Below are 20,838 nucleotides of genomic sequence, written 5' to 3'. Positions count from 1 at the left end.
TATGGTTACCCTGATACTTGGTTCCTTTTGTGGGTCTGGTGTAATCGATGGGATGGAACACAAAACTGTGGCTGCCAAGTCAGTTGCGAAAGCTTTGCTTGGAATCTTATTAGGGTTGGCTTCCCTAAAAAAGTTGTGTCTGACAGAGGCAGCAACTTTATGTCCAAGTATATGCAGGCCATGTGTAAGGAGTGTACGGTCAGTTATAAGTTTTCCTCTGCATATCACCCACAGACCAATGGCCTAGTGGAACGGTTTAAACGGACCTTGAAGAGCATGATTGGGGCTCTGGAAGAACCCCAAAGAAGAAAATGGGATCTTCTGTTACCATGCTTACTGTTTGCCTACAGAGAGGTACCACAAGAGGGTGTTGGCTTCAGTCCCTTTGAACTTCTGTTTGGTCACTCTGTAAGGGGACCCTTAGCCATAGTCAAGGAGGGATGGGAGATGCCCACCCCCCCCATAAAAAATGTCAGCCCTCGAAGGCGAGCCTGAGAACGTAATCACCAAGGCTGTCCATCGTTATTTAAACAGCAGGTTCCCTGCATGCCCGGAACGCATTGCGCCGCTACAACAAAATGTAGGAGCAGAATATGTCTGATACTTTGGTTGTGATTTGATTTGATTTGATTTATAAAGCACAAAAAACCAGGCCCAGGGGCAACCGGGTGCATACTCTTAAGCATGTTACAAAAAGCAGTAGTTACAGGGCCTCATTACGACTCAGGCGGTAAGGGTTTTACGGCGGCGTAAACAGCGCCGACCCTTACCGCCTGAGTACGAGGTCCCTTAGCGCCATGGCGGACTTAACACCTGCTTTTAGCAGGTGTTAAAATCCATGGTGCTAAGGGTCCATGGAGTTAATTACGCCACCGTAATTTACGGTGGCGTAATTAACGCCTTCCCCACTCCCATTATGCCCTATGGGGCAAAAATGGGAATGGGGAAGGGTAAATGGGGATTGGGGACTTACCGCCCCGCCAAGGTCGGAATGGGGCGTTAAGTCCGCCAACCACCATGGCGTAAACGTAGTTTACGCATGGTGGTAAAGTCACGGCCCAGGCGGTAACTTACCGCCTGGGTCGTAATGAGGCCCACAGTGAGTTACGAAGATATACAGCATATATACATGTGCCGAAGGGTACCATTAACAGCGTATAATACAGGGACAGAGCAGAGAGAAAATGTATATTCAGTCCTGTACCCCACATGGAGTCAGGACTGTGTCAAGGTCTCTTGAGTCTTGGGAGAGCAGCCATGTTTTAGCATTGTTCTTGAAGGACTGGAATGATGGTTCAATTCTGATAGGTGTGGGCAAGGTGTTCCAGAGTTTGGAGGCCAGGACGGGGAAGCACACCCTACCAGCTTTTTGGAGTTTGCATCTAGGCACGATGAGGCTGTGAGTTTGGGCTGCTCTGGTAGGTCGAGTGGAGGTGTGGCGTGAGAAGCGAGCGGATAGGTAAGGTGGGGCGTTGTTGCTCAGACATTTGTGAGTCAAAGCTAGGGTTTTCAGGGCAATTCTCTGTTTTACCGGGAGCCAGCGTAAATCCGATATGACGGAGGAGATATGAGAGCGTCTCGGGATGTTTAAGGCTGCCCTTAAGGAATTATTTTGTACAGTTTGCAATTTATTAAGGTTAGACTGACTGGTCCCTAGGTAGAGAGCACTACAGTAGTCGATTTTGGCCATAACAAGAGTTCTGGCGAGTGTGATACAGTTGGTGGAATTTAGGAAGGGTCTACAGGCAGTGATAAGTTTGCAGGTATAGGCCGAAGCTGACCTAACTGCATTTATTTGTCTGTTCAGAGAAAGCGAGGAGTCAAGATAGACCCCTAGCGTCTTAGTATCTCTGGAGACTTTAATGTCATTGCCGTCAATAATGAAGGACTTGTAGGTTTGGTCTAGTTTGTTTGGTTGTGAGATATTACGGACCCCGACATGCCCAAAGCGACCACAACACGCATACCATTTACTCCCTGTGAATCCTCACAATCACAGGCCGGGCTGGCTAAACGGCAAACAAATGAGAAAACATTACCACCCCAAAATGCCAGCCCAAAAAAGCCAGCCCCTTGCACAAAAGGTCACACGACTGATGGCCAGCTCCATGTGACAAGGCAACCCAATGGCCCTTTAAGACGTGCCCCACGATTGCACATATGGATAACATTAAGTGGTCACATTCTTGCTTGCATTCCGCCACTTTGGTTTTAAATAGTGCTGGCTGTAAGTTAAGCCTTAGCCTGCACAACGCTGTGCGCTCTGCGAGTAACACCCCACTCTACACCGAAGTCAAAGTGAGCCATCTTCTCGCTGCGCTATCTGACTGGCTCTCTCCCTCACCATTACCTTCTCACTCTCTCCTTGTACTATGACCAATGCTCCTTACGAACAGGAACCGAAAATCTGCCTGCTGGAACACTGGGCTTCTCCATCACGAACACTGGGCTTCTTTCTCCATCACGAACACTGGGCTTCTTTCTCCATCACGAACACTGGAACACTGGAACATCGGCACTGTAACCTCAGCAAAACGAAAATCCTTCCTACTGCGGTGGGCGTCTTTCTGCTGAGGGCTGGATGCTTCCTGCAGCAGGACGCCCGCCGCTTATATGGGGCTTGTCACGTCCCCTTTCTTTGTTGCCCTTCGCGGGCTTTCCCAGCGCTTTGGCACGCTTCGCCTTATCCCTTCCTCTTACCCATGGAGGAGGACCCTGCCTAAGTTATCGGGGTGCCTCCTCCATTTCTTTTCTTTCTGTCGTCACCTCCAAGCTGTCAGCAAGATAAAGAACGATATGTGTGTAACATTAGAGCACGAGCAGGCAGCCATCCAACTCTACTTCTGTCTCCGTCTTGTGTGTGCTAATCCACCTTCATTGTGGGTGGCCATATCAACAGCATTAGTCGTGTACATATACAGCAGGAGCAGATTTCCCATTCCCTGTCAAGGGCAAGTCTCTTGACCAGATTCCGGGAAAAGAAGGAGTGACCTTGGTATGGGTAACAGTGATAGCCCTGAGAATGTGCTCCTGTAACATTGTCTGACAATGCTAGAATGTCTCCATCGTTGATGAAAACCATGAGTGAATCATAGTAATGTTGATAATATCATGACTGTGTGAAGTGTACTCTGCATGCACAACTTAGTTTTTCAGCCAAACTGACCTCTGATGCAGTGTCATATTGACTTCCAGGTGACGTGATTGTCAGGTAGTCGTGGCCGAGCGGTTAAGGCGATAGACTTGAAATCTATTGGGGTTTCCCCGCGCAGGTTCGAATCCTGCCGACTACGGATTAATATTTTGCTGGCATTTCACGTTTGCAATGAAAACCTAGTTTATAGGTGAATGTTTTGCTTTGGGGGCTTCAGTGGCTACTTTTGTTTTCTGACTGTGACAACTTTTTCATGAATCAAAAACAGCCCATTCGAAGGAGTGACTGAAACGTCAACATGAACATGTACGGCTTCAGGGTGCTTCTGTTACTGAAATAAGAGGGCCCATGATGAGAGGGAACCGCAAAGAGACACTGAGAAGAGACAGATCCAGAGAAAAAGCAGCCAATGCCGCGCGACCAGCACAAGAGGATGGTGAGATCTACAGGGACTTATGCAGACACTGGAGTAAGCAGCCTCACTAAGACGGTGTAGCCAGTAGCTGGCGCTACAAATAACTTTCTGGAATTAACCTGTAGCAACTGCTTCAATGTTTATTAAACAGCTGTGTTACTCTGTACCCACATTAGAAACAAAAGTGCACAGCTTTCGGTAAATATCCTTTAAAAAAAAATTCCGCGATTTACTTCCAGTTTACTTGGACAGCAACTCTACCTTTCGCAGTGTAACAGGAATGGATCACGAAGAGCTGGAACCCCATGTAGCGTGTAGAGCATGTGGCGCTGTGGCTTAGTTGGTTAAAGCGCCTGTCTAGTAAACAGGAGATCCTGAGTTCGAATCTCAGCAGTGCCTGCTTCTTTTAAAGCACTCTTTAGAACACACTGAAGAAATTGCATTTCCAACTAACCTTGATCGGTGCTGGTTAAGGACCCATAACTCCTTTTAGTCAAAGGCTTTGATTAAGAGGTGCAGTTGATCATACGAATATGGAGAAACAGTTTCTAGGAAGACATTCTAGAATGCATCCCCTTATAGGAACCCCCCACATACAATTGCCTTATTTTTAATTGACTGAAACTCAAATATCAATAACTGTAACCGAGATCCTCAGGCCGACCCACACCTTTGAAAGTCAGTAACATTTTTATATTTTTGTATGGTGAGCAGTTTTAACAAAGAAAATGGGCCTCATTACGAGCCTGGCGGTAACCGTGCCTGAAATTCCGGCAGATTACCGCCGGACTCGTATTACCATTCCACCTCCATGATTCCTAGAATCACTGGGGCATTACGACCCGGTGACCCGGGAATTCCGGAGGCGGTATTCGGTAAATCCCCATTCCCATTGAGTCCCATAGGACTCAATGGGAATGGGGAAGTGGAAACACCGGCACCATCTCGTGATGGTGCTGGTGTTTCCACGTCCGCCTGCAGGCGGGTGGTGTTAAACCCGCCAGGTCAGACCTGGCAGGAAGGACACCTCCATCCTGCAGAACTCGAGATCACCCGGTCCGGAAACAACGGTGGCGGTGGATTTACTACCACCGTTATTTCCAGACCGGGTGACTTGTAATGAGGCCCAATATGTTCACTATCCAGAAGCCATGATGTAAGGCTTTCAATACCACACTGCAGTCTAGTAAGGGACTAACGGAATCACTTATTTGGCAGATATGTTAAAATGAGAGTAAATGATTTCCCGAGGATCACACACTTTGGTTAAATGGTGATGCCAGGATTTGACTCCAGTCTTCACTCAACTCAAGTTGATAGAGGTAATTTTTTTAATGGGATACTATAACATCCTCCTCTGGGTTTTACAACTGAAGTATGGCGATTAAAAGACACGGAAGAACGAGGACATGCGTACTATGATCACCTGCTTGTAGTCTTTATTTTATACAGCAAGACACCTGTTTAGCTGTGTCCCATTTGTTATCCTCCATCGTTTAGACTTTGTAAGGTACATCCCACTAACAATAGTCACTCCCATTAACCTACCACTGCTGTACACGCAACCATCTAGCTCAAACCACTTTCATTTTAAATCCTCTGATGCAACATAAATGGCCAAAATGTATTGAACAGACCCTGTGTCACCCAGTTTCTCTGTTTATGTCTATTTGCTGGAAAGGCAAAGCAAATTAAATAAATAAAAATAAAGAGGAACAGAGCTTCTTCAGTCTTAGCTCAGAACTTTGTCTTAGAACTCTGGCTGGGAACAGCTTATCCTGCTCCCACAAAGCCCATGTGCCTGCGGGCCACTGTTCACTTTGCCTGCCCCAAGAAAGGATCCCGAGAGTAAGACAATTGCGTGCTCATAAAACATTGTACATGTCATGGGAATTTGTATAGCAGAATAAACTCTGGTAGCACGCAGACCACTTTCATTTAATTTATTACAGTTACACATAGGCTCATCCAATTTATACAGCTTTTTAATCGAGCAATATATAGTCAGAGTATGACCGGATTAAACAGCCATGTTGATATACACAGGTCTAAACAAATACACATTTTCTGGCGGAGTTACACCCATGGCGTTGAGCCTTTGGAATAAGTTACTCACGTAGTAACTACATTACTCCTAGTCCATAGTGTCCATTCCTCCATACTTCTGGTATATTCCATCCTATGGGGATGGAACTAGAGTGTTTTTTGCTGCACTAAAATATTGTCCTTTTTTATTTTTACATAAAGGCCGTGTGATGCATGGCCTCGGCCATAAATCCCCATGTCCCACTCTTGGCTTCATCTCATAGTCCTTTGCCAACTCCTGAGCTTGGTCCCTGACTCACGGCTATGCCAGTTTTAGGAGGGAAGATGGGCCGGCATCTGGAGGAAAGGGGACTATGGAACAGGAGTACAGTAGTCACTATTATGAGCAACCTTTTCTTATTCCTATGTCCTGTCCCCTTTCCTCCATACTTTTGAGAGTTTGCCAAGCACTGAATTACGTGGGGTTGGATGGTCATAACACCCGGTTTAGTTAAATATGTTTTGAGGCCCGATATTCCATATTGAGCATCTGATCTGAAGTTCCCACCCAATAAATAATGTCTAAAGAAGGCCAATGGAGAAGCCCAAGTTCTGGCACCTATGATTCACAGAGCATGTCTTTGAAAAGCAAGAAAATGTACGTTTGCTCTCACATGGGGAGCATGGAGCGCGTTTGGTTCAGTTAATGCCTGGATCAAGTAGCTTGCCAATATACATGAGACATAGCTTGCCAAAATACATGAGATGATCTATCTCGATAGGATGGCCTTGGACTACTTAGAGCCCTTGTTGCAGTTTCTGGGCATCATAAAGAGTAAAGACTGTGAACTCTTTTTCTCTAAGCAGATATAATGTTAGGGCCCTTTTCACTTCCAGACAATGAAGGAATCTTTCCGTCTCCGAAGATAGGAAAGGAAAGAAAACCAGATGAGTAATTTCTTCATTAAAATGGAAATCTTAAATTACTTTGGACAAAAAGGATGGGTTGTAGTGTAGGAATATTTTTGTTCTTATGCGTTTGAACACTAGGCTCATAATGGTGTGACATACCAATCTCACATTCCCATATATACAATCCCACCCCACAATTCCGGCCAAAGAAATAACCTGTGGGACTTTCAAAAGTCAAAAGGTATTCAAAATAACGAAGTACTTTCAACTGAGTTGCTCTCCAGCTTTACATCATTGATATCACCAGTGTTATAGCAAAACCAATAATCAACCAGAAACAAAATAACCTGCCCATATGAATTTTAGGATGTTTTAATCTGGCGACACCTAAGCTACTACTAGAATGTCATCTACATATAGTATCACTATGCTGTCAAGTTGCATGTTTCCCAAGTCCATCTGCTGCACTCGGTTGAAAACCGGGGTGATTCGGAATCCCCTGGGGAAAAGAAGATGGTTCAATTTAATCCTGCGGAAGGTAAACAATGTCAAATACTGACTCTCTTCATGTAGTGGGATGGAAAAGAAAGCATTCTTTAAATCAATCACTGTAGAATGTTTAGTTTCGAGTGGAATGTTACACAATAGTGTGGCTGGGTTCAGAACCAATGGGAACTTTGCCTCAACAATATTGTTCAGGGGGCGTAAGTTCTAGATACATCTCCACGATTCCCCTGTCACTTTCTTCACTGGGTACACAGCCTTGTTACATGGGGATTCTGATTGTACTAATATTCCCTGTCGCATCAAGGCAGCAATACTGTCATAGATACCTTGGTCAGCTTCCTTTGACATAGGGTGTTGTCTCACTCGAGGTAAAATTGCTCCTTGCTTTAATTTAATTTTGACTGCACCTACTTCTTTTAATAGACCAACATCGTATGGACTGCTGGTCCATAATCTGCTTGGCACTGGTGCAAAATCCTCCTGAAGCAAAGACGGTAACTTTTTCACTAGGGAGATTCTGTGAGGTATCTCCCTGTTTTCAATTTTCAACTGGAAATTAAGACTTATGTTGTATATCACTTTGTCATCTGAGCCATCATCTGTAAACACATGTTCATCTTTTCAGGTAGTCTGTCGCTGCCCTTCATCAAGAGCTATCACTGTTCTCCAGTTTATCCCTTCCACATCAACTCTGTGTAAAATCACTCTGTCTTCCCTCACAATTGCTGCTTCTAATTCCATTGTAATTATCTGCCCTACCTTCACATATGTGGGTACTTCTGGTTGATACAAAAATTCTGTAGGTAACCACAGGCTCCTGTATTTGAGGAAGCCATGCTAACATTATGTGTACTCATAAATGAATACTTCTGGGTTTAATGGCACTCTTGTTTGTGCTTCCTGGCCATAAAATGCTGTTTTGAATTCTTGTGCATTTACATAATGAATCCCTGGTATAGAACATACCATCAACTGGTCAGTAAATTACATTGTCATGTTTAATTTGCTCATCAAATCTCTCCCCAATATGATAACTGATATCCTGCGGCAATATAATAATGGCATGGACATGTCATGTTCTCTGATAGTGATAGGTATAGTGTCTGTAAAAGGAACCGTAGTTGTCACCACAGATAATTCTGGTGCATTCATGGCAATGCCTGACATTGGAAATTCACCTTCTCTAACACAGGATCGAGTCCCCCCCTGTATCTACTAAAACGGAAAATGTTTTGTCACCTATGGTTACCCTGATACTTGGTTCCTTTTGTGGGTCTGGTGTAATCGATGGGATGGAACACAAAACTGTGGCTGCCAAGTCAGTTGCAAAAGCTTTGCTTGGAATCTTATTAGGGTTGGCTTCCCTAAAAAAGTTGTGTCTGACAGAGGCAGCAACTTTATGTCCAAGTATATGCAGGCCATGTGGAAGGAGTGTAGGGTCAGTTATAAGTTTTCCTCTGCATATCACCCACAGACCAATGGCCTAGTGGAACGGTTTAACTGGACCTTGAAGAGCATGATTGGGGCTCTGGAAGAACCCCAAAGAAGAAAATGGGATCTTCTGTTACCATGCTTACTGTTTGCCTACAGAGAGGTACCACAAGAGGGTGTTGGCTTCAGTCCCTTTGAACTTCTGTTTGGTCACTCTGTAAGGGGACCCTTAGCCATAGTCAAGGAGGGATGGGAGATGCCCACCCCCCCATAAAAAATGTCAGCCCTCGAAGGCGAGCCTGATAACGTAATCACCAAGGCTGTCCATCGTTATTTAAACAGCAGGTTCCCTGCATGCCCGGAACGCATTGCGCCGCTACAACAAAATGTAGGAGCAGAATGTAAGAGGATTCAATTCAGCACTACAGCCAAGTTAACGCCTAGTCTAGAATACTGAATGAAAACCCTTATTGATATATCTTTAGGTCCAGTTCATGCGTTCTGGATGACTACCCTTGTATAACACCCCTCTCTTGGAATCCCCCTGACCCCACTGAGCCAAGAAGTAATTCTGTTTTGCAAGTTTAAAAGGTTTATTTGATAAATTAAAATATATATCACACTTTTTAATAAATTAATAATTGAATATCACACTTAATCTGATATGGTAAATATTAACAACGGAGAATCTGGCACTAGCACACTTCTTTAATCACTAATGAGTTGACATGAAATGGATAAGGTAGCACACTGGTAAATAGGAACAAAAGTATAATGTGGTAGAGGATGCTTTATGTAGGCTCAGGTGGATGCAATATTCAATGAATGCAGTACATAAAATACGCAATATGATTTCAACCAAACAATGTAATCACTTTTCTCTGGCTACTCCCCTCCCCCCCTTGATGCAAGGCAAGGAAATGGAAGGAAAACACACAGTTCTCAGAAATGCAATCAACTGTAATTCAGTTCAATCCAGCAAGCTTAAACAGAAGTTTGAAAACACAGGCAAATGCTTTGATAGGTGCTAGCAATGAATGAGAAATATGCTGGAAACGCTTTTAATTCCCTTTTAGAGGTTCAGGGTGAGTGGTATCTAGTTAATATTAGTCCAGGCTCACACTAGCAATGATGCAGGGATAGTTAACAGGTTAAACGAATTTCTGGCAAATGGAAAGCAGGCATCAGCAGTTTTTTTTACATGTGAAGAAATTGCAAATCGCGGCAAAATTCGCGGATGCGCCGAGCGCTATTACAGAGGAACCGCAAGGACTATCTCTACCGTTTTGGGGTCCTAGGAAAGCCTAGGATCTCAGGTTCCAAATGAAAGTTATTGCAAGTCTCTAGCCCAAACGGTTGCGGAGATATGAGCAATTTAGTAAAGGTCGTTTTTGGTTTTGCCAATTTTAAACGCACACTTTGACAAGTGACAAATTTTACTAGAATTGACAGGTGACAGCTAGGAGGCAGTTCTACTTAGGTTAAATAGATTGAATTAGATGAATTTAAACTAAGAGATTGGTTTGGTACAGTTTGGCGGTACTCACAAGAGATTTTAAACAGGAAAGCGACTTGGTCACGGACTTCAGTCTGGTCAGGTCTCTCTGGGTACAGCACTGCTTTCTCTCTGGTCTGGTCTCTGCTAGGCACAGCACTGCTTTCTCTCTGGTCTGGTCTCTGCTAGGCACAGCACTGCTTTCTCTCTGCTCTGGATAGATTGAAGTCTCTAGTTTGGCTTTCTGGAGGTTGATGAATTTGAAGTCTGGATCTTTGGATGTTGTAGTGTCCGGCAGAGTGCGTTGCAGCAAATGGAATTGAAGGTCTCTATGTGTCCTGACTCTCTGCTTTTATCTGTTTCTTGAGAATGGGTGTGTGTGTTGCATCACTAGACTTGCCCCTCTCATTCGTCATTGGTCAGGCTTCCATTCCTCCGCTTGATTGGCAAACTGAACTGTGAGTCAGATTGATGTCATTTTATGATCTCTTGAAACAACCTCCCTTATCATCTGTGCACCCAAATATATATATGATCAAAATCCATACTTCAGAGTTACACAGTTGTTTGAAATTACATATACATGGTGTGGCTGAATTTAGCCATGTCTATGTCCAAATCTGCTCATTCTCGGAGCTTGCATTCAAAGAGTGTACATAATTGACTTTTTAACTGCTTTTTCAATTTCCGACATGGACCCAACTTTACATACATGTGTGCAGGGGGTAGGGACATTAACTGATGAAGTTTCAGATTTTTAACATGCACACATTTAGAGTAATATCCACTTTTCCGCTAAAACCCCCCTGAACATACCACCGGTTCCTACCACGTCTTAAACTGTGGGCAGAAAAATCACAAGAATTATGGTATCATTTATAAAATTTTCACATGTCCGCTCTATGAGTTATTCATCTTTTTAAAGTTATGTTCTGGCTCCAAAGGGGTGTGGTTTACCCTCAGCACAAGGTTGAATTTCTGGTTCTTTCCAGTTCTGCCAAGCCAGCTTGCTCTCACAGGCAGTGCTCCTCCCAGCTCCTGCCAAGAGGAAGCTACAATTTACGACTGCGGTAATAAAAACCTTTGCCTGAGTGAAGAGGGCTTTGTTCACTCTCTTGCAGAGCACAGATAATTCAATTATCAGATAGATGGCATATCCTTAGTGGGGGCAGCAAAAGGAAGGTTGGCCTGGGAACACAGTGGTGACTCAAGTTTCACTGCTGATGGGGGTAGTTGCCAGGCAGAATCAAGTTCCTTAAGCCAGACTTTCAGCTACTGTCATGTTATTTGTTGCTTTTTAAATTAACTTGCAATTTTACACCTGCAGCTAGAATGCTGATTCTAAGTGCAAAACTATGACATTTAAACAATTGCAACCTATGTGACACTCAAAAGTAGGTCACTCAGTCAATTTAAACATTTAGATTTTTTTTTTTTAGTGTCTTTCAATCCAGTGCAACTTAAACTGCTGAAATCCACAGCGCAGCCAGTCTTGTTATAAACCTTGTCTTATGATCTTCATTTCCCAGATTTTGTAGGCACACAAAACGCCATTCTACCAAATGTCTGCTGGTGTCCAGTGAGTTTTTAGATGTGTTGCAATGTTTAAAATAGACAGTTTGAGCCTGCCTTCAGAGAAACACAGGGTGGTTTTAAACTGCCGGCTTTTGGATAGTGGTGAGTACTGGTACTGCACCCATTTTTGGGATTTAAGAAAATGAATTCCCAACAATTATGGGTTTGCTTTTGGCAATCAGCATTGCCACTCCCAATGGTTTCAGACTACTGTGCGGGTAGTCCAATGGTGGTTTTAAAGCGCTTTGAAGCTAACCGGCGCTACTGTTTTTCCTTTGGCAACCCATTTCCCTCATGGCAACCCAGCCTTTCATTCTCGCACTGGTGGGTGGCAAGTGAGGCAACCATTTTAGTGTGCGCACAAACTGCGCAGCTTTCCTGGATTTCAGCGCACATGTGGGTTTTCCGCCATCTTGAATTTTCTAAGCCCACAGCACCAAATGTTGCAGCATGATAGCTTAAACGTGGGTCAGGACACCCAACAAGCCCCCCCACGCGACTGCACTTTGAATTTGAGTCGATGGGGAGTCGCGTGCCCATGGGTTTTGACCCACGCACCGGTCTGTCCGCATAATCTTCTTCCTCTTCTGTAGATGGCACAGTTCAGCATCTTCTTCTCCATCCGGTACTGATCGATCGGTTCTCCTCGCCAGTCCTGATGGGAGTATTGGGCGGTCCACTGGGCCCATTGGATCTTCGTTCCCGGTCTCCGGATCATCCTCCTTGGCCAGTCTCAAGGTCTTCTTTCTCCTAGGACGACAAAGGAAGAGCGGCAATACCTATTCATAGACGTTTTTCCACCACCGTTGAGATAGTGGGACAGCATATGCATTTCATCATGACGAAACATTACATTCTTATTTTGATAAAGAAAACAGTATAACTAAGAGACAGTTTCATGCAAATCACAATATTTTAGAGACTAGATGTGGTATGTTTTATGGTTGGAACTGAATTAGTCTGATACAGTACCCGCTAGGATTCCAGAGGATTCCTCCAGTTGTTGCAGAGTGTGCCTGGGATGGCAACACTTCAACTGGTTTATGTGTACCCACTTGTCTTCCCCCTCTGCCGAACCGCCTTTGGGGATGCGGATCTTGTAGGCCACAGGGGAGATTTTGTCGATGATCTCAAATGGTCCTTTCCATGTAGGCAAAAATTTGCGCTGCTTGGCCTGGTTCCTTTGGAAGTTGTATAGATAGACCCGGTCTCCCACCTGATATTCCTTCCTGGAAGTTTTCAGGTCATAATGGGTCTTCATGCTATCAGCTGATCTTTCTAGATTCCGCTGAGCGTAAGCAAAAGCATGTTGAAGGTGTTTCCTTAAATTCTCTACATACTCATGAGTAGTGGAGGCATTTATCAGTGTCTGCTCTTGGGTCCTATAGAGCAAATGCTGAGGAAGCACCATCTTGCGCCCAGTCATCAACTCAAATGGTGACATTTTGGTTGCAGATGAAGGGGTAGATCTGATAGCCATTAGGACCAGAGGTAATCGGATATCCCAACTTGGCCCAGAATCTGCCACAAACTTCTTTAATATGCTCACAATTGTCCGGTTATATCCTTCTACTGCCCCAGAAGAAGCTGGCCGATAAGCAATATGCAGCTTTCTCTTGACCCCCAGTATCTCCCACATCTTTGTCATTACTTCACTGGTGAAGTGGCTACCTCTGTCTGACTCAATCCTTTGAGGTAGACCAAAACGGGAAAAGATGTGGTTAATCATCAAGGCAGCTGCCGTTTCTGCCTTGCAGTTTGGGGCTGGGAGACATTCCACCCACTTGGTAAACAAGCATGTCACAGTCAACATGTACTTATTCCCCCTAGCCGAGCGAATCACAGGGCCTACAAAGTCGATTTGTAAATCTGACCATGGCAGTGTCATCCCCCGCTTTTGTAAAGGTGCCCGGTGTGTGAGGGATGTCGGCTGAAATTGTGCACACACAAGACAACCCTTCAAATATTGGTTGAGGTCCTGGCCCATGTGTGGCCAGTATGCAACCTCTCTTAAGATTTCCAATGTTGTGTGAAACCCCCTATGACCGGCGGTGGCCGCATCATGGGCGTGACTTAACATCAGGCTTCGGAATGAGGTAGGAACCACCCACTGATCGTGGCCAGCTTTGGATTTCCTTACCAGCAAACCGTCTTGGATTCGGAACATTTTTGGACATTTCATCAACACTCTTAGGTCCTCTTTCCCAATGTAATCGGTATCCGTCAGGGGAAAGTTCTCAGGGTCCTCAAGGTGCTGGTAAAATTTACCAATAATTGGATCCCCCTTCTGAGCGGTAATCAAATCAGCATCAGGGGTCTCCTTACTCCATTGTGCAATTGAAAGGTCGTTGTGAGCATTTGTCTGGGACCTAGTGATGGCAGTGACCTGGATTTCCCCCAATAGGGACTCAATCTCAATTAGATCCCCTTGGATGGCCCCGGTTTTGGCCAGCTGATCAGCTAAGTCATTTCCAGTTTTGTCTGGTCCCTCTACTTTGGAATGACCCTTGATCTTTTTCCAATAGATGGTCATCTCATTCGAGGTGACCAGATCATCAATGTTTTGGATCAACTTCCCATGTTTCAAGGGTTTGTTGTTAGCACATAACATGCCTCTGGTTTTCCAATTAACCAGGTGCTCCACGAACCCGTTCCGTACATAATCCGAATCTGTGATTATGACCAGTTCGTGGAGTTGATGTTGGACAGCAGTGAGGATGGCCTGATGCACAGCCATCAATTCTGCCACCTGACTACTTCGGGGACCAATTTTGTATCCAGCGGAGGGTTCTGGGGACTCATTCACCCATGCATTCCCTACGCCAGCCACCAGTTCTTTCTCCCCGTTGTTGTCAACATGGTAAGAGCATCCATCCACATAGACAGTGGGCATTCCCTCACACTTGTCCTCTTCAAAGACTTTGTGGGGGGAATTAAGGTATGCCTCCATGTTGTCCTTTATTTTTAGACTTTCGTCCTCGAGACAGTTTTCTCTGGCACAATCATGCAAGTCAGCCAGACCTTGCGCGAGGGGACTCTTCTTGTTTTGGCCATATCTGACCTCCACAGGAAAGCCTTGCATTGACAGAATCCAGGAAGTAATTCGGGAATTACTCACATTTCCGGCCCGGATTCTGTCACTTTGGAGATATTGCAGAGGCTGGTGTGGAGTCTCCACTATGATGTGTTCCCCCTGGATAAACGGGCGGTAATTCTTCAATGCCCACACCGTTGCCAGGAGTGCCTTCTCACAATCGTTGAATTTTTCCTCCACAGAGGATAAAGTTTTGCTCGCATAGGAGATTACTTTATTGACCTTGTCATGCTTTTGATATAATACTGCAGTCAAGCACGTATTAGAGAACCCTGTCTCCAGGAAGAACTCCTTGTTTCTGACCGGGTAAGCTAGGCAAGGCGCTTGTGAGAGGCTTCTTTTGAGTTGTTTTACTGCCTCGGCTTGTTCTGGACCCCATTCCCACTTGACCCCCCCCTTCAGGAGATGAATCAGGGGTCTGGTGATCTCTGCGTAGCCCTCAATGAACTTTCTGCTGTAATTAGTCAGTCCAAGGAGGCTCCTTAGTTCCCGCAGAGTTGTGGGGTCTTTCAGTTTCTGAAGTGCTTCCACTTTCTTTTCCTGGGGACAGAGACCCTGAGGAGTAATCTCATGCCCCAAGAAATTAACACGGGTTCTACACCACTGTGCTTTCTGAAAGGAAAGTTTTGCTCCGGCGGCCCTCAACTGTGTCAGAACATAACGGATCTCCGCTATGTGTTCCTCCACAGATGAACTTTTGATGAGGACATCATCTACATAAGCCAGGTTACCCCTCGCACCCAGGTCGGGCATGGCCTTATGTAGGAAAATATTGAACTCATTACCGGAGTTAAGGTATCCGAAGGGAGTCCGGGTCCATGTGTACTGCTGGCCCCCAAAGGTAAAAGCCAGCTTGTATTGGTCCTCCCTACTGACAGGCACGGTCCAGTATCCATTGGTCAGGTCTATTGCAGTGAATACCTGTGACCCCTGAATCTGGGCCAGCCCTTGGTCAATGTAGGGAAGAGGCCATCGGGAAGTGTGGACCCGTTTGTTGAGCTCCCTGAGGTCAGCGCAGAGTCTCCACTGGCCGTTTGGCTTCAATATTCCCAGCACCGGATTATTGAAGGTGCTGTGGACTGGACGGATTATTCCCCGGGACTCAAGGTTCTTAATTATTTCAGTAAGGGACTCCATTGATGCGAGAGGCAAGCGATATTGCTTCACAAACACTGGAGTCATGCCAGGGTCCGTGGGGATTGTTGTTGTGTGGATGTCAGTGCGACCACAGTCATATGAGTCTACCGCAAAGAGATCTTGGAAATCCAAGAAAACTTGTTTCAACTTTTGCTTTTGTTCCAGAGTCACACAGGCATCAGCTAGGTTGACTTTCTCTTCCACCATCTGCCTGAAGCCTGGAAAGACTTCTGGTTTGGCTATCTCCGCGGCCTCCTCCAGCTGGGTGGAGAAGTCCCTGGTCAGAGTGCTGATTTGGACCGGAGGCTTCAGGTGGGAAAGGCAGCCCTCATGGACCTGGAAAATCACCTCATCCCTCCTGAAGTCACAGGTCACATCTTCCTTACCATAGGGGCAGGAAGTGTACACCAGGAAGTTCCCCCCATGCCGGGTAAAAATCCTGTCTGGTGTTGCGTTGTCATCACTGTCACTGTCAAAACAGTCCTTGGGGATGGGTCCTAACAGTTCATTTACAAGATCAATGGAGAAATGTCGGTCATCAACCGCCATTCCAATAATGGTGCCTGCGGCTAGAGTAATACTCTTTAAGTCGCTGTTATCCACCTCTATTAGAATGGGGTCATGTTCTATGTTGACTAATGGAGTCGGGTTTACCCCCAACCCTTGCTGTTGGAGAGAAGCATTTAGATGTATGTAAGCATCAGGGTTTTTCAACTCTTGTCCCCTTTTAACTTTCACTTCCAGGGAGAATTGTCGGGTCCTTTCTGGGATGGTGACTTCCTCTTTAACCTGAATTTCAACTGCATAAGGTAGCAATTGAGCTGACCTAAATGCTTTTTCTGGATCATCAAAGCCCATGGGATTATCCGCTAATCGGGACCAAGCTTTGAAGTTTATTAGGTCCAAACTAATGGCAAAGCGATTGAGAATGTCACTGCCTAAGTAAAAGGCGGCAGTGACGTCTCGCACGACCCAACAATTATGGACTATGCTCTTGTTGCCAATGGAGATTTTGAGCATACACCTGCTTGGCAGGAGATGTTTGGAGTCAGGTGCTTCCAGGTCCATTTCCCATTTGTCTATCAGTTTGAAGGTGGGAATGGCTGGATCTTTTGGGAGTTGGCGGAACATGGCTTCGCTGATGAAGCTCTTACCGTTGTTCACACACACTCGAGCGAGAACAGAGTCCTTCCCATCATTTAACTGAACAGGGATGAACAACTGCTCTCCAATTTGCTGAATATCAGCCAGGCTCTGAGCTGATTTCACATCTTTCTGGACTATAGGAGTGTGAGTTTCAGATTGTGGATTGGTATAGAATTTCAGAGTGTTTCCTTCCAGCGTGGAATACCACTTTAGACTGGAAGGAAGGTTGATTTTCAGAAATAGAGAGGACCCCCCATCACCAGTCTGTTGTCCTACTGCTATTACTGTCACGTCTGGAATCTGGTTGTTCTGGAAGTGAAATTCTACTTGGTCAGATTTTTGTTCAACCATGTGGCAGGTGCCGTTTAAACTAACATGGTTGACACTCTGTTTTAATTTTATTGGTCGGCTAGTCTGGGTCCAGAGGACCTTGTTTACGCAATCTATTAGGGGTGACAACCTTCTCAGGAGGTCATTCCCTAGTAAACAAGGGGTGCCCTCTGGGGTCACAACTATGACCGGGTGTTTCAGCTTGTGTCGCCCAATTTTAATGTCCAAGTCTGCCGTCCCCTCAACGGGAATTTCCTTCCCGTCAAAGTTCTGTAGTTGTCCAGGAAGAGAGGTGAGAGGAATTTGGTAATCCTCTCCCCTTCCTGCATTCAGTTCATCAAAGGCCCTTCTGGACAGAAGGGTAGCTTGAGATCCTGTGTCCACCAGTGCCGAGATTGTACCCTGCCCCTGTACTTGTACCGGGGCATAATATCTTCCCTCCTTCTCCTCAAGGGGGCACAGATAATGTACATTTTTGGACAACTGGTGGGCTAACTTTCTGGTTTTGGACATCGATAGCGAAGAGATTTGGGCAGAATTCTGTGGAGAGTCTTGGGAATCTGAAAGAAAAAGTTGGCAACTGGAGATCAGAGCCATTGTGGGTTCCCCTGGTTCCGGTTCTGGGCCGCCCCCCCCTTTTTGGAGGCAGTCCCCAGGATGGGTTTGAACCAGGGGATTTTCTTGCTGTTGGTTCTGGGATGAGATGGTGGGCGGCGGTAGCTCAGTCTCCACATCTCCCCAGTCTGAATTTGCATCCCTAGGGACCCATTTTTCTTTGGGGGGAGTTCCCCCCTCTCTGAAGGAGAAGATCCTTTTCCCAGGATCCTCTGAGGATCCCTCTCCCTCAAATTGGAAGATCTGTACCTCCTCCTCAAACTGAGTCTGTTTGGGTCTTTTGTTTCCCCTACCCCCCCTCTGCTCCTTAGGAGGCAGACTTTCAGGGGCAAGAGATTTTGTTTCCGGTTCCTGGGTTTCTAGGGGCTGTTTACAAGTGAGGAAGGAAGCTTCCTCCAAGGCTTTACACCCCCCTTCCCCTTGTGCCTCCTCCCTGGGAACCGGTGAGTTATCGGGGTGCTGCCCCCGTCATTGTTCTGGAGCACCAGGTCCAGAGTTGGGTGCGTTCTGCGCCGGCACGCCCATCTGAGGGTTCTGCTGAGCCCTCAGTATGTGACCCAGATCCCGCGCCATGTTTTGAACCTGGCGCTCTAACTGGGAAACCCGCTCAGGCTGATACGGGGCCCTGTTTTCTCCCCTGGGCTGATCCCGGGAAGGGTAGCTGTCCCTCCTCTGGTAATACCCCTGGTTGGGAAGATTTGGGTACCCCTCCACCCTTGGCCTCCCCTCTCCCGGATTCAGTGGTCTGGGCTCAGGGAATTGGGGAAAGAAGGATGGATGGTTTTGGGGCTGAAAGTCGGGTGGATATCTGGGGAAAAAGTTCTGCCCAGGGTTTGGTAAATTTCTGCCCTCCTGTGGGAAGTTTGGAGGGAAGTTCCCTGGGTTAGGTGCTTGTCTGGATCCCCCCCCTTGGGCTGGAGGAGTCCACACATAACCCAGGATGGGTCGATTTCCCTTGTAACGGGGACTTACATAATCAGGAGAGCGAGGGACCCCATTTGTGGGGCTGCCTCCTTGGCTCCCTGTCTGTGACTGACCCGAGGACCTTCTGGGCCTAGCATTATTAGGTGCAGGTAGGTTTTTAGGTCCCCCCATCTCCAAATCCAAAACGGGGTTGACCTTTACCTCTGCCACCTTGGCAGCAGCAGGGGTGCCGTTGGCTTTGGGGTTTTTCTGGGCATTGCTTTTATTTTCTATGGGCTTCTGCACCTCATAGATCCGGGTAGCCTGTTCAATGACCCAGTCTAAAGATCTTTTCTCGTGAAAATCCCTCACGAGCTGGGTCATGATATATTTGGGCAAGGCATGGAAAAACGTGTTTATAAATTCACGGCTATCCGTGCGCACCCTTCTTGTGGTCTGTGCAAAAGCCCGCTTTAACTCCTGCACAAATTCTTGTGGGGCCTGATCCTCCCCACATTGCAAATTGTAGGCTGCCTTGCGAGCCTCTTGAGGATTTCTGTGAACAGAAAAATGTTTCAGGATGGCCGCCTTATAGGTGGACCATCTTAAATGATTTTGGTCCTCCAACCCCGCAAAGAAACTGGAGTATTCCGGGGAGAAGGTCCACTTTACATATTGAATGCAGCTTTGGCTGTCCTTCAAATGGAAAGTCTCCATCATTTGTTCAAACAACTCTAAGTGCTCCCAAACAGAATACTTAGCGTTCTTATGGTAAGGCGCGATGACGCTCCTGATCGCCTTAATCTGCTTTAAGGGGTCCTTGAGCAAGGCCCTTTTTGCCTTATTGGCCTTTTTGGTTCGGGTAACCCTTGTCCATTCTTCGTCGGACTCAGAGGCACTGCTCCCAGAGGTTCCCGTCTGTTCTTCCAGGTTTTCCCGGATTCTGCGAGCCTGGGAATGGCTGGCAGAATGTGGGGACCTGGTCTCCTGTGTCCTGCGCAGTTCAGAGGAGTCTTCAGATTCCTCCTTGCTGTCAGGATTTGATGGGTACCCCCTCCACTGACCTAACTGGGCAGAGGTTTTCAGGATGCCCTTAATGGGCCTACTCTCCTGGGGTTCCCCACTGAACTGTATTGTACTTGGGTGCCCATACCCGGATGCCCACCCCTCCATTCCTGGATGGTACTGGCCTATGAGCCCCATGCTTCTGGCTGGATAGTAATCTGCCATCCCTGTGGCCCTGTGCTCATGTGCGCCAGGGGACATGGGGGTGGCAGAGTCCAGGGACTGAGAGGTATGAGGGCCTCTGGTACTAGGGCTCCTGAGGTTATGCTCCGGAGTTTCCATTTCCCAGCGAACCTCATCTCTATCCGCCCCTGCTCCCTGTTGCAATGCAAGAGCCTGCATTTGTGCCTTCAGTTCCTCAGTTAAGACCTTACTCGACTCTATCAGTCTCTCCTGCATCGCTACCTGCTGTTGGAGCCTATCATTGTGTTGACAGAGGGCCTCATTTTCCCTCTGTGCTTCCTGGTTGGTCCTGGAGAACTGGGCCAGTCTTTGCTGCAGGAGGGTTACCTCCTGAGCTGTGTCCCTATTGGCCTGCTCCTTTCTTGCTAGAGCATCCTCCACCCTCCTGGTGTGCTCTAGCAAGTTCTGGTTTTCTTTTTGGAGGTCACCCAGTCCCTGGTGGGCCAGGTGATTTTCTTCCATTTTCCTTTTTAAATGGCAGACTTCCTGGCCTAAGGCGTCTCTTTCCTGACTAAGAGCCTGCATTTGTGCCGCCAGGTCGTCCCTTTGCCTTTGGAAGGCACCAGCTTTCTGGCGCTCCTGATCAAACTCTGCCTGGGTATCCAGGTCTTTCAGGATCAGTTTATTGCTCTCCTCTTTCTCTCTGTCTAGTTGGATTTGCAGGGTGGCTACCTGCTCTGTGCATGCCCTGTTGAAATTGATCTGTTGCTCCAGCTTTTTCTGGCTCTGCAGTAAGGAGTCCAAACTGTCTTGGTACTCCTTCTGCAGGGCCAGAAATCTAGTATCCTGTTCTGACTTTTCCTTTTGCAGCACATCCATATCCTCCTTTATTTTAGTAATGTACAGTCTGC

The 20,838-nt window shown here is 46.5% G+C and overlaps 2 non-coding genes across 2 annotated transcripts; both read left to right on the top strand.

Moving 5' to 3' along the window:
• The first annotated feature begins 3,211 nt into the window (after nt 1-3,211).
• Nucleotides 3,212-3,293, top strand: TRNAS-UGA (transfer RNA serine (anticodon UGA)). Its single transcript has one exon. It is a non-coding gene; the product is annotated as a tRNA-Ser (tRNA).
• Nucleotides 3,294-3,894: 601 nt separating this feature from the next.
• Nucleotides 3,895-3,968, top strand: TRNAT-AGU (transfer RNA threonine (anticodon AGU)). The gene has a single exon. It is a non-coding gene; the product is annotated as a tRNA-Thr (tRNA).
• The last annotated feature ends 16,870 nt before the right edge of the window (nt 3,969-20,838 follow it).

The sequence above is a fragment of the Ambystoma mexicanum genome, chromosome 1p (genome assembly GCF_040938575.1).
Source record: "Ambystoma mexicanum isolate Mex_15411 chromosome 1p, UKY_AmexF1_1, whole genome shotgun sequence".
Lineage (NCBI taxonomy): Eukaryota > Metazoa > Chordata > Amphibia > Caudata > Ambystomatidae > Ambystoma > Ambystoma mexicanum.
The sequence above is the reverse complement of the archived record's forward strand: the minus strand, read 5'-3'. Positions and strand labels throughout refer to the sequence as shown.